Genomic DNA, 13,173 nt, shown 5'->3' with positions numbered 1-13,173 from the left:
TGATTTAAATGGACAGGAGAGCCTCCAGCCTGTTTAAATTGCTTGCATCCACCCAGTCACTGAATATTGGCACTCATCGATTGTTCCAAGTGGGAAGGTCAGAGGTGGTACGGGGGCGGAGCTAGGATTATGCAGGTACCGGCAATATTCAGTGCCAGCACCCGCATAGCTGACCAGGTATGTAGGACCATACAAAATGCATTCTAATTTTGCTCAGCTGACACCTGCATAACTTCTGGACCAGCCAGCACAGCAGAAGGTGTCATCCTCTTCCTCCCACCCTCCTGGCAAAGTTCCACCCCACACCTTCTGATAAGTAAGCAAATCCCTCAAATACCCCTTTGGGCATCTCAGCGTTTACCGCCAGCTGATTTCTAACGTCAACTAAAAACACTACCGTGGCTTAGTAAAAGACCCCCACTATTTGCAAAGATGGCGCACTCTTAACAACATGGCTAAGAACACCTCCCCCTTTTCTTGGAAACAACATGATATGAAAATGTTCCTGCTGCCCATCTCTAGTGTTCATACAGGTTTTAAATTTTTGGTGAATCAAAGAAATAGGTTGGGTTTATGTGATATTGCTTTGAACCCTGTAGCCTGCTACCTCCAAGATATTCCACTATTCTTTGGATTTAGTGGTGATGCCACAAATTTAGAAACCCTTTTACTAAATCCACTAAGAAATGGACTTAGAGCATTTGAATGCTGGACTTTCCCAAGCGCTAAGCCCATTTCTATAACATATCTAAACTATGGATTTTTTTTTTTTTTGCAGGTCCTGTGCTAATTTTTCCATTAGAACATGCAACCTGCAAAATTATTAATGTGGGGGTACTTACTCCCTCCTACTTAGGAGGTGCTAAATGCTCCCACATTAAGTCTGTTTTGTCCAGTAAGTGCACACTAATGCAAATTCACTAGCTGGATAATGCTTTCACACCCATTCCACACCCATGACATGCCCCCTCCTGAAACATTTATTTATTTATTTATACCCCGCCTTTTGCCGCAGTTTAGCAGCCCCAAAGCAGCTTACAATGAACTAATGGAATAATTACAATGAGAATTGAGAGGGTAGAAGGAACAGAGAGAGGAAGGAAGGAAGGGAATATAAATACAATCTTAAAGCAAATAAATAAGTAGGCAGGGAAATGAAAGCAAAAAAGAGGAGGAAGGAAGGAAAAAATAGATTTTCACAGATTATGAAAAAAATAGTGTGCAATTAGTGTGTGCTGACAGGCAGATTATAAGCAAATGTTGTAGAATATTTTCTTGCATACGAAGGGCCTTGATTACTAAGCAGCGCTAAGGGCACGCTAACATTTTTAGCATGCGCTAAATGCTAAAGACACCCATAGGAATATATAGGTATCTCTAGCATTTAGCGCACAATAATTTTAGGCACACGCTAAAAATGCTAGCTCATCTTAGTAAACATCTGCATTAGAGCTTAGCGCACTTTAGTAAAAGGTCACTAGTAAGGTCAGACTGACTGGCCTTTGTTTACTTGTCGCTTCCCTATTTCCACTTTTGTGAAAAAGAATGACATCTGTCCATTCCAATCTTTTGGAACCATTTATAGAAAACAAAAGCATTAAAAAAACAGAGAAAAATGAAAGCAGATAAAGACCATATGGCCTATCCAGTCTGCCCAACCATGCCATCTACTCTCCCTAAGAGAACCTATGTACCTGTCCCAAGCTTTCTTGAATTCAGATACAGTTTTCGTCTCCACCACCTCCACCGAGAGGCCTTGCCATGCATTCATCACCCTTTCAGTGAAGAAGTATTTCCTCAGGTTACTCCTGAGTCTAACCCCTTTCACCTTCATTCTATGCCCCCTCATTCCAGATCTTCCTTTCAACTGAAAGAGACTTGCCTGCTGTGCATTTAAGACCCACTACTTTCAATTCTGAATCCCTATGGGAAGGTATATCCTTATTGGAATGATCTCGCTCTATGCAGTTGCAAGCTATTAATGAGAGGAGTGTGGTAGCCGTGTTAGTCCACTCTTAAGGTTATCAATAGAAATCAAACAAAATAAAACATGGAAAAGAAAATAAGATGATACCTTTTTTATTGGACATAACTTAATACATTTCTTGATTAGCTTTCGAAGGTTGCCCTTCTTTGTCAGATCGGAAATAAGCAAATGTGCTAGCTGACAGTGTATATAAGTGAAAACATTCAAGCATTACTATGACAGTCTGACAGGGTGGGAGGATGGGGGTGGGTCGGAGGTACCAGTGACTTCACAGTGAGAATCCTGAAAGGTAACTTTAAAACCATACAAGAACGTAAGACCTTTGAAGTCAGAATGATTGAATATTTTAACACCCAACAGAAAGGACTTAACAAGGACCTGGGGTTCCTAGCCCATTATAAACCATAAAGCTGTATGTCTCTGTTGATCACCCCACCCCTCACCTATCCACACCCATCCTGTTAGAATATCAATGATATGCTTTGATGTCCCCATGCATACCTCCGACCCACCCCCATCCTCCCACCCTGTCAGACTGTCATAGTAATGCTTGAATGTTTTCACTTATATACACTGTCAGCTAGCACATTTGCTTATTTCCGATCTGACGAAGAAGGGCAACCTTCGAAAGCTAATCAAGAAATGTATTAAGTTATGTCCAATAAAAAAGGTATCATCTTATTTTCTTTTCCATGTTTTATTTTGTTTGATTTCTATTGATAAGCTATTAATGAAAAACTAGCAGAAACATTGCAAAATGCAGCTGGGCAGGCTCAGGAATAAGGTTAATTAAAACAACGAGTTGCTACTGTGGAGGACTCCTTGAAAGTGGTTCAGCAACATGGGGAAAGGTTTATGAAAGATTCTGTGGACATGCATAGGAAATTAGAAAATTTGGAAAATGCTGTGCGTAAGAAACATCGTCATGTATTAAACTTTCCAAGGATGCCTAATTTTTCCCCGCAAGATTTGTTCAAGAACTTTTTTGATTATGACTGTTAAAATTCCAGCACAGAATATCCCACCTATGCCTAAGGTGTTCTCTCGCTCTTCAGCAAAGAAAAGAGTTTCTGAGGAGCATTTACAATCTCCTCAGCTGTCAAAGGATAGCCTGGATTTGATTCAATTTCTGAAAACATCAAATTCCACTGGATCTCATATAACTGCAACACTGCTTGTAATATTAGTACTTAAATTGGATAGAGACTGGCTTTAGTGAATGTTTTTCAATGTTAAGGACTGTGTTTATATGAACTCTCGTATACAGATTTTTCCAGACGTTTCTAAGTCAACACAGAAGAGGTGGCAACAGTTGTTGTAGCTTCGTCCTAAAATTCAGCAACTTGGTGGTCATTTCTTCCTCTATTTACCTTGTAAATGTTTGATTAAAATTGGAGGTCAGAATTATATATTTTTTGATTCATAGCAATTGACAATGTTTGTTACTAACAGAATTGTCTACTGTTCCTCAGATAGTCCAGGAATCTGAGCTGTCTCATGATATAGAGACAGTGTATCTTTTCGAGCATAATAGACGGTGTTTGAAAGGCTATTCCTCAATTTTTTTTTTTTACCTCTTGATTTGTGTATGGGTTTGTTCCCCCCTAATTGTGGGCTGGTGGGAGAAGTGGAGGGGCATTTTCAAAAGGGACGTCCAAGTTGCGAGCGGGGAAACCTGTATTTTCGAAAAAAGATGGACATCCATCTCTCACTTCGAAAATACCATCAGAGACGTCCAGATCCTTAAATTTGGACATCCCTAGACATGGACGTTTCTGACTTTCAGTGATTTTCAAAACCAAAGACATCCATGTCAAAAACGGCCAAATGCAAGCCATTTGGTCGTGGGAGGAGCCAGGATTTGTAGTGCACTGGTCCTCCTCACATGCCAGGACACCAACCGGGCACCCTAGTGGGCACTGCAGTGGACTTTATAAATTGCTCCTAGGTACATAGCTCCCTTACCTTGTGTGCTGAACTGCCACAAACACCCCCAAAATCCACTGCCCACAACTGTACACCACTACCATAGCCCCTACGGGTGAAGGGGGGCACCTAGATGTGGGTACAGTGGGTTTCTGGTGGGCTTTGGAGGGCTCGCTGTTTCCTCCACAAACATATCAGGAGGGGGGATGGCACTGGGTCTACCTGTCTGAAGTGCACTGCACTCACTAAAACTGCTCCAGGGACCTGCATGCGCTGTCATGGACCTGAGTATGACATCTGAGGCTGGCATAGAGGCTGGCATGACATATTTTTAAAGATGCTTTTTGAGGGTGGGAGGGGGTTAGTGACCACTGGGGGGTAAGGGGAGGTCATCCCTGATTCCCTCCAGTGGTCATCTGGTCATTTTGGGCACATTTTGTGCCTTATTCGTAATAAAAACACTTCCAGATGAAAATGTCCAAGTGTCAGGGACATCCTTGGTTTTTTCGATTATAGGTCAAGGATGTCCAAGTGTTAGGCATGCCCATGTCCCGCCTTTGCTACACCTCTGACACGCCCCCTTGAACTTTGGCCATCCTTACGACAGATTGCAGTTGGAGACATCCAAAATCGGGTTTCGATTATACCGGTTTCGGACGTCTCTGGGAGAAAGACGTCCATCTTCCGATTTATGTCGAAAGATGGATGTCCTTCTCTTTCGAAAATAATGCTGTTATTTGGGGCCCTGTTTACTAAGCTGCGCTGTAGGTGTGCAAACATTTTAGTGCATGCTAAAAAGTTAGCGCACCTACAGCGTGGCTTAGTAAACAGGGCCCTGAATGTAATATCGTGGTGTATATTTTTACCTCTCTAGACTGTATTGTGATACACTTCTTTCTTTTCTTAGGAAGTTTATGCTTGTAATTTTTATGTGAAATTTAAAAAATAATTTAAAAATAATTAAAAGGATTTGCTCATACAACTAGCTGTGTGCTATTCTATTATGCTCAGTGCTTATCTGAAAAGGGGGCATGGCCAATGGTGTGTCGGGGGCATTCTGAAAATTTATACCTGGAATGACAGAATAGAACCTTACTGTGCTTAATGTGGGTGTTAGCATTTACACCAGGTTTTAGCAGACCCACGTCCTGTGCCCAATTTAGGTGCAGGATCTACACTAAATGCTATTCTATATAAGGCATGTGCCCTTCAGTGGCATAGCTACGTAGGGCCATGGGGGCCTGGGCCCCCATAGATTTGACCCTGGGCCCCCCTGCCAATGACCCTCTCGACTCCCCCTTCAGCCACCAACCCGCCGCCGCCTATCTTTGCTGGTGGCGGACCTCAACCCCCGCCAGCCGAGGTCCTCTTCTTCCTTCCTGCACGTAGGTGCAGGATATCAGAAACAGAACAAAGGAAGAAGAGGACCTCGGCTGGTGGGGGTTGAGGTCCGCCACCAGCAAAGATAGGCGGCGGGGGAGGGTTGGCGGTGGGAGGGGGGTTGAGAGGGTCGTCGGCAGGGGGGTCAAAGTTGTTGTTGGTGGCAGCGGGGGGGGGGGGGGGCAGCAATGGCGGGGGGGGGGGGGGGGGCTAAAATATGCCCCCTCACCTTGGGCTCTGGACCCCCCTCCCGCTGAAGTCTGGCTACGCCCCTGGTGTCCTTTATAGAATAGGAAAGGAAAAGGAATGGGACTGTGCTTACAGTCAAAGCAGTTTATATATATACTAGTAAAAAAGGCCCGTTTCTGACACAAATGAAACGGGCGCTAGCAAGGTTTTCCTCGGAGTGTGTATGTTTGGGAGAGTGTATGTGAGAGTGAGTGTTTGAGAGTCAGAGTGAAAGTGTGAGTCCAATCCATGCTCCTTTGTCACCTGGCCCCTCCATTTTTCCCTATCCAGCATTTCCCCTCTCTGCCTGAGGCCTGCCCTGCAATCCATATCCATCCATGGCCATCTGTCCCCTCCATTCATCCCTATCCAGCAAGTCCCCTCTCCCTGAGTCCTGCCCTTCCAATCCATGCTCCTCTGTCACCTGGCCCCTCCATTCATCCCTATCCAGCAATTCCGCTGTCTGCCTGAGGCCTGCCGTGCAATCCATATCCATCCATGCCCATCTGTCCCCTCTATTCATCCCTATCCAGCAATTTCCCTCTCTCCCTGAGTCCTGCCCTCCCAATCCATGCCCATCCATGCTCCTCTGTCCCCTGCCCCCTCCATTCATCCCTTTCCAGCAATTGCCCTCTCTCCCTGAGCCCTGCCCTCCCAATCCATGCCCATCCTTGCTCCTCTGTCCCCTGCCGCCTCCATTCATCCTTTTCCAGCAAGTCCCCTGTCTCCCTTCCATGACCCCCCCTTGCATCCATGCTCCTCTCTCTCCCATGTCCCAGCCTGGCCCGCCCTCTTCTCCCCCCCCCCCCCTTCGCATCCATGCTGTCGTTTCTCCCCTGCCCTCCCGCTCCCATTGTTGTACTTTAGTGGCCACCCTCTTCTCTCCCCCCAACATGTTTTTTTTTTTCTTGTTTTTAAATTTACCTCCGTGGCGGTTCCGGCAGCGAAGCGTCAGGGAAGGAGGCGGCGCTCTCGACGTCTAGCCTTCCCTTCGCTGTGTTCCGCCTTCTTTTGACGTCATCCTTGACGTCAGAAGAAGGCGGAACACAGCGAAGGGAAGGCTAGACGTCGAGAGCGCCGCCTCCTTCCCTGACGCTTCGCTGCCGAGCGTTGCGATTGGTTGAGTGTCATTGCTCCGCCCTCGACGTCATCACGTTTGACGCGTGGGCGGGGCAGACACAATGCGATCTCACCCCCTTCACTTAGAATGTTGGCTAACTAACAGAGGCTTCATTAGAACGTTGGAGGTGCGTTTTATATAGAGAGATATTCTTCTTTGTACCTGGGGCAATAGAGAGTTAAGTGATTTGCCCAGAGTCACAAGAGCTGCAGTGGGATCAATCCCAGTTTCCCTGGTTTCCAGGCTACTGCACTAACCATTAAGCTACTCCTTCATTCAGCATAGCATAGTGCTCACTTTTTTTTTAGTGCCATTTCTACAAATTCCCTCCTATATGTATATCTCACTTCTTATTGAATAAACATTGTGCACACTGAAGGGGTAGATTGTTGATCTTTTGAATGGCCTATCATATAGAGAAGGACATTTGTTTTTAAATTTTAGATTGATGACCCCTTTCATATAAATTAAATTGTTTGGATTTGTTAAATTTGGCTTTCCATCAGTTCAGTTTGTTCAAATGTTTGATTAATGGAAATTATGAATTATTTTTTGGAATAATTAACTGTCAGCTTGTCTTCCTTAGTAGATTTCTATAGCTGTACAGTTCTTTTTAAGTTTCTTTGTGTAGTTTAGGATTTAAAAAGTTAGCAGATCTCCATTCCCCTTCCATCCCTCATCCACCTCCACTTCTCATATATCCAAAGCTTGAACACAGAAGTGGTGGTAACAGTAGCAACAGCCAGCACAGGGCCCTGAGCTGTAACAGAAAACCCACACAGGAGGAGGGGGCAGGGCCCATGAATGTTCACCAACTCAGGCTCCATGTTGACTGGCACCACTGGTCATAATCATAGTGGCAGTCCAGAGGGTAGACGAGCAGCTCTGTTTCTGTGACCTCATCCACTGGACCACATTTGGGGTATCGACCCATAGTTTGGGATGTGGGTTCTTGGTAAAAGTACTTACACATAGTTTCAAATTACCTATAAACAAAAAAAGTAGAATTTGCTAACAGAATACTTAGAGTAAGTTTATCTTTAGCATGATGACACACTGTACAATCCGTGACAGAACTGTGCAGCCAGATCAGGTATCTTGACCTGACTTTACAGTTTCTAAAAATATTATACTTCCATTAAAAGCAGAGCAGTTTCATCTAATATAATATTCAAGATACAACACCTCTCCCATGATTTGCTTAAAGCAAGGCTTTCTAAACATTTAATAGTTTAATAGTAGTAGTAGTATAATATACACATGAACAAATTTGCATGCATTAGAAAACTTGAATGGCTGTAAGGCAAGCTGTGACAAAGCTAGCACTCGGGGCCCCATAGAGAAACAGCTAATCCCTGAACTACGGTTCCCTGAAGCCCTTGCAAGCAGGCGAGAGGAAGGTAGCCCCAAAAGGGTGGAACGGATTTCCAACCCCAGCAGGGGGAGCAGTGGCTCAGTGCTAGGGGAGCCAGTTACTCCCTTCACCACTAGAGGGAGAAGGGGAGGTGAAACTCAGTCCCTTAGCTGCATTGCCGGTATATAATTCCCTCCTGCTGTGAGGTGGGGGGGGGGGGGGGGAGAGATTTCTGGGTGGCTCCCAGCCACCAGGAGGGAGAGGAAACTGATTGAGAGAGAAGCTGCCATGGAGTAGGTGGAGAATGGAAAGGGCCTGCCACTGGATCTTCCCTGGGGGGAAGAGTAAGCTGCCATGGAGTGTCAGAATGTAAATGTAGCCCTGATCAGCACATGAAGGCAGTGTGAGAGGCCACAGGGGTGTGGTGCTGTGAGGTAGGAGGAAAGCTGCCAGCCCTGTTTGATACATGGTCTTCCTGGGTGCTGTGAAGAGGACAGGGGCATTAAGTAGTGGTTTCCTTTGAAGAGACTGTTTGTGAAAGGGTTGAATTATTGGAATGTATAGAACAGCAAGCTGAACTTTGACTGAGCCCTTCTGAGGGAGAGGGGAGGTAGTGTAAAGGAAGTGGGCCTGAACTGTTAAGGAACTGAATGTTGGCTGGAATTGTGAACCCGGCCTGAACCCTGTTTTGTGAACTGCATTTCAATTTTGAGAGTGGAACTGAATTGAGAATAAAGCACTTTAGTCCTAAATCCATATGGCAGTCTGGTTCTTTGCTGGAAACCTGTGAGCTTAACTGGGCTACCGGCCCCAACCCAGAGCGGAGGAAGCAGACCCCTTTACAAAGCAGGAAACATTGCTTTCTAGTTCTCCAGAAAACAAAGCACAATGCATTGAGGTGCATTACCAAAAACTAATTAAAGTACAGTTTGAACTGCAGCCTAGCTGGTTAAGTTGTGACTGAATATTTTCCTAAACTGATCTGGTTCTAATGTAGTCAGCAAGATTTAAATGATAGTTGCATAACTTTATCAGCATAAATATTTCAGTGCTTGCTAAGTCCCTCCTTTCTCCCTACGTAAACATACCTCACATAATACCCATTCTTTTTGTTTAGCAGCTAAATATAATGAAACTAGGTGGCAAGGTTTAGCTGATTTTATTGGTTGGGGAGGGGGGTGACCCTGACAGCTAGCTAACAGTTTTAGCTGGCTGCATCCATTTGAAAATTGACCCCATGGTATTTTATGATTACTGTCCCATTGCATGATTATTTAAGACCATCACACAGAAAGCAGTGAATGCATAAGTACATATGCATTGCTGAACTAGGACAGACCAAAGGTCCATCAAGCCCAGTCAGTATCTTATTTCAAACAGTGGCCAATCCAGGTTACATGTACCTGGCAGGATCCCAAAATAATATAATAGATTCCATGCTGTTTATCCCATGAATACACAGTGGATATTCCTCAAGTCCACCTTAATGCTGTAATGGTTTATGGACTTTTCTTCCAGGAACTTGTCCAAACTTTTTTGAAACTCTACTATGTTAACCACTTTTACCACATCCTCTTGCAATGAATTCCAGACCTTTATTATGCATTGAGTAAAGACACATTTTCTACAATTTGTTCCAAATGTACTATTTAGTTACATCATTGTGTACCCCCTAGTCCTTGTACTGTTGAAAAGAGTTGATTCACATCTACCAGTTCCACTCCACTCATGGATATAAGTCTACTGATAACTGGACAAATTCATACTGCTGTAAATTTGATACTTTATACATTATAAATATAAGCAGAGAAGATCAGAAACAGAATATGCTAGCAGAGAAAGACTGCTTGGTTTACCAGTTTACCCAATAGTTGCCTGTCTCAAATCTTACTCAGTCTCTAGTCTCCTCCTTTCCGTTTCACACCATTAAAATCTCATCTTAGGCATGTTTGAATTCTGACACTATTTTTAGTTTCTGACCTCTCCAAATGCATAAAAATATACAAAAGCAGAGTTATGAAAACAGTGAAGCATGGCAAACACTTCTATAAGATGCTCTTACAGAGGGTCTATGTGGAGCCTCTTCTATGAATGAAAGTCAATACCTGTTTTCCTTTGTAGAATACTTGCATAGCCGGGTATATATGTGCATATATGTTAAGTGCATACACTTATGCCTTGCACTAAAGCCAGTGGCGTAGCTATGTGGGGCCTGGGTCCCTGTAGATTTGGCCCTGGACCCCCCTGCCGATGACCCACTCGACCCCCCTCCCGCCGTTGCCTGCCTTTGCTGGCGGGGGACCCCAACTCCTGCCAGCCAAGATCCTCTTCTTTCCGCAAAAGGCTTCCTTCTGTTTCTGACGTCCTGCAACAGCAGTCAGTGTTTTGACCACTGTTGGCATCCAGTTTTTCCTACATTAGCACACAACTGTGGAACGCACTGCCAAAAGCCTTGAAAACTACGTACGATCACCTAAACTTCCGGAAAACACTAAAAACCAAACTGTTTAAAAAGGCATACCCTGCCGATCCAACATAAATGCCTGATATATGCAACACAACTAAAACAAAACTAAAGTACATAATGGACATAACACAACTCTTCTATTATACGATGCCCTAATGTGGCTGTGCCACATGAATTTTATCTTACCACAACATCACTTTGTATTTGTTCACACCGGAGTCTGCAAATGCCTCTCCGGTACTATGTAAGCCACATTGAGCCTACAGATAGGTGGGAAAATGTGGGATTCAAATAAATAAAACATATTCAATGCTGGACCATGTCAAGCCACCTGCATTGAAGATCCAGGCGTATGCAGCTGGCTTACACTTATGTGGTTAAGTGCAGTATTCAACACTTAATTGCATAAGGTGAAGAGTATAATGATAGGACTAACTCTGCCCCCAGACCGCTCACAGATTAGCCAGTTTCAGTTTAGGTTTTAACCATGGATATTCAGCAGCACTAACCAGATAAGTGCCACTGAATGACCTCAGTTAGCCCCTGACAAGTGATTTAAATGGTCAGGAGCCTCTCCTGGTCATTTAAATTGCTTTGAATATTGAATCCTAAGGTGCTGATGAGCCCCAGGGCAGGAGACCCACCACTCAGGGGCAGATGCTCAAAAGTCACCATTAAATACCATTTGAATTTATAGTTGAGCTTACCAATTTTGAAACGGTGACCAATGTTAAAAGGATATCATAAGCAAATAAGATGCATGGAAATTCTATAAGTGGCTCAGTAGGGAAAGCGCCTAGAACATGCACAGAACAGTCTCTCGGTAAGCACTGATGTTCTGTGCATGCCCAGGAAAAAGGGCGTGTGTCTAGTGACATCATTCGGAGTTCCCCCTTTTTTTGTTCCATGACAACTTTCTAACACTACTGCTATATATGTGGGACACGCACACACATAATGGCACACGCACATGGCACATTTCTCACACACGAGCAGATACTATTAAAAATATTCCATCACAATTTTAACACTACTGTAATGTGCAGGACACACACACACATAATACACATGCACATACTATTAAAAAATGCAAGTAGATTGCTCCACCGAAAACTTTGCACATTAAAGATAGGTGCTCCTTTCTGTGCAGTGCATGAGTATGTCTGTGCACTGCACAGAATGCTCATTTTAATACTAATGAGCTCATTGTAATACATTTGCATAGGATTTTGGTAGCTGCTACAGCAAACAGTAAAAGCAACACAAAACCCCTTTGTGCATTAGATGCTAAATAACTTGCATGCTAGACCGGCTACAACCAGTCTAAAGCAAACACTGCAAGCATAGTAAGCTTTGAGCAACAGGCCCTGAGTGTACTACATTTTCCTCCTTACTGGTCTCCTCTGGGGGAGGAAGGCAAAGACTCCTGTTTTTATACTTCCCTCTAATACTCGATGATCTACCGCTATTGGGCTATGGGACCCAGGCTATTCCGCCGGCCGCTGCACAGGAAGGTACACCATGGTACTGTAGGAGTATTTCCCTGTGTGTCTCACCTTGCGGGCCTTGGCCTGTATAATCCTATGACAGCAAATGGAGACTGTAAACTCTGACCCGCACATCTCTGTGTCAGCAAGTAACAGCTTTGCAGCTTGTGGAAAATTCCAGCAGAAGCTCAACACCAAGGACATGCTGTGGGCAAACCAGGCCCCCCTTATCTCCCTGAGAGGCTGGCTCCAGCAAGGCGGGTGAGAAACAGAAAATGCATACCAAAATGTAACAACTTGAAGGTCAAGAACAACGAACTGTTCTTGCCAGGCAGTGAGCTGAGGAAGATCCAGTTTGGTTCCTGCAGCCACCGGACCAAGAGGTACGGGGAGAGCGGGAACAAAGAAGAGTGAGTAAGAAGCCTTGGAAGAAGGTGGAGGTGAAAAGAAGACCAGTGAGACCTACTAAGGTCCACCAACTGATGAACTGTGTATCTGGAGGAAAGTATCGTGGTTCAGCTGTACCTGCCCTGCGTGACCTGTGACCACCTTATCTGCTGCAGAGTTCCCTTCCAGCTGCGACTGAGACTCGCTGTGAATCCAGCTTGAGTCTGTGAGGTGTCCCGTGCCAGCTCCCAAGAGACACGACCCTGAGGTCTGGTGAGAAACACGGAGATTCATTTCCTACTAGTCGGGGGCTAGTTAGTGGTATTTACCTGAGCAGAAGGCTGGTGCTGTCGTACTTGTGATTAGGAGAAGCTGCTAATAACTGTACTACCTCGTAACATAGTGTGACTGATCAGTGGTGTAATTTTACCTGGTAACCAATAAGAATTAGTGTTTAGTAGTGTGACGTATGAGTGTAATTTTTATCAGCCCGTAATTTTGTAATCAGCCAAAGCTTGCAGATTTCTATTTTGTATACCTTAGCTCTATTTTCTTACCTGACATACTATAATAAATCTAATATATATATCAGCCTACGGTCTCAGCTACAGTTCTTTCTAACGGAAGTATTTGGCTAGGTTCCAAGGTTCCCACCCCTAGACCTAATTCAGGATTATTTGCTTGCAGATAGTTCTGCTTAGGGGAACCTGGACACAGGTAATTTATTATCTGTGCAATTATCCTACAGTACCCTGCGACATAGACATGTATGATTGTCTCCACATGTAAATGGTGATTTCAGAATACTGCTCTTTACCCCATGTAGATGCCTCAACA

The 13,173-nt window shown here is 44.4% G+C and overlaps 1 protein-coding gene across 1 annotated transcript in view; it reads left to right on the top strand.

The window, feature by feature from the left end:
* The window catches only part of MEOX2 (mesenchyme homeobox 2), a 138,393-nt gene that overhangs the window by 108,709 nt on the left and 16,511 nt on the right, over positions 1 to 13,173 (top strand). The gene's annotated exons all lie outside the window — the stretch shown is intronic.

The sequence above is a fragment of the Microcaecilia unicolor genome, chromosome 1 (genome assembly GCF_901765095.1).
Source record: "Microcaecilia unicolor chromosome 1, aMicUni1.1, whole genome shotgun sequence".
NCBI classification, from domain to species: domain Eukaryota; kingdom Metazoa; phylum Chordata; class Amphibia; order Gymnophiona; family Siphonopidae; genus Microcaecilia; species Microcaecilia unicolor.
Note: the sequence above shows the minus strand (reverse complement) of the source record. Positions and strands in the feature narration are given on the sequence as shown.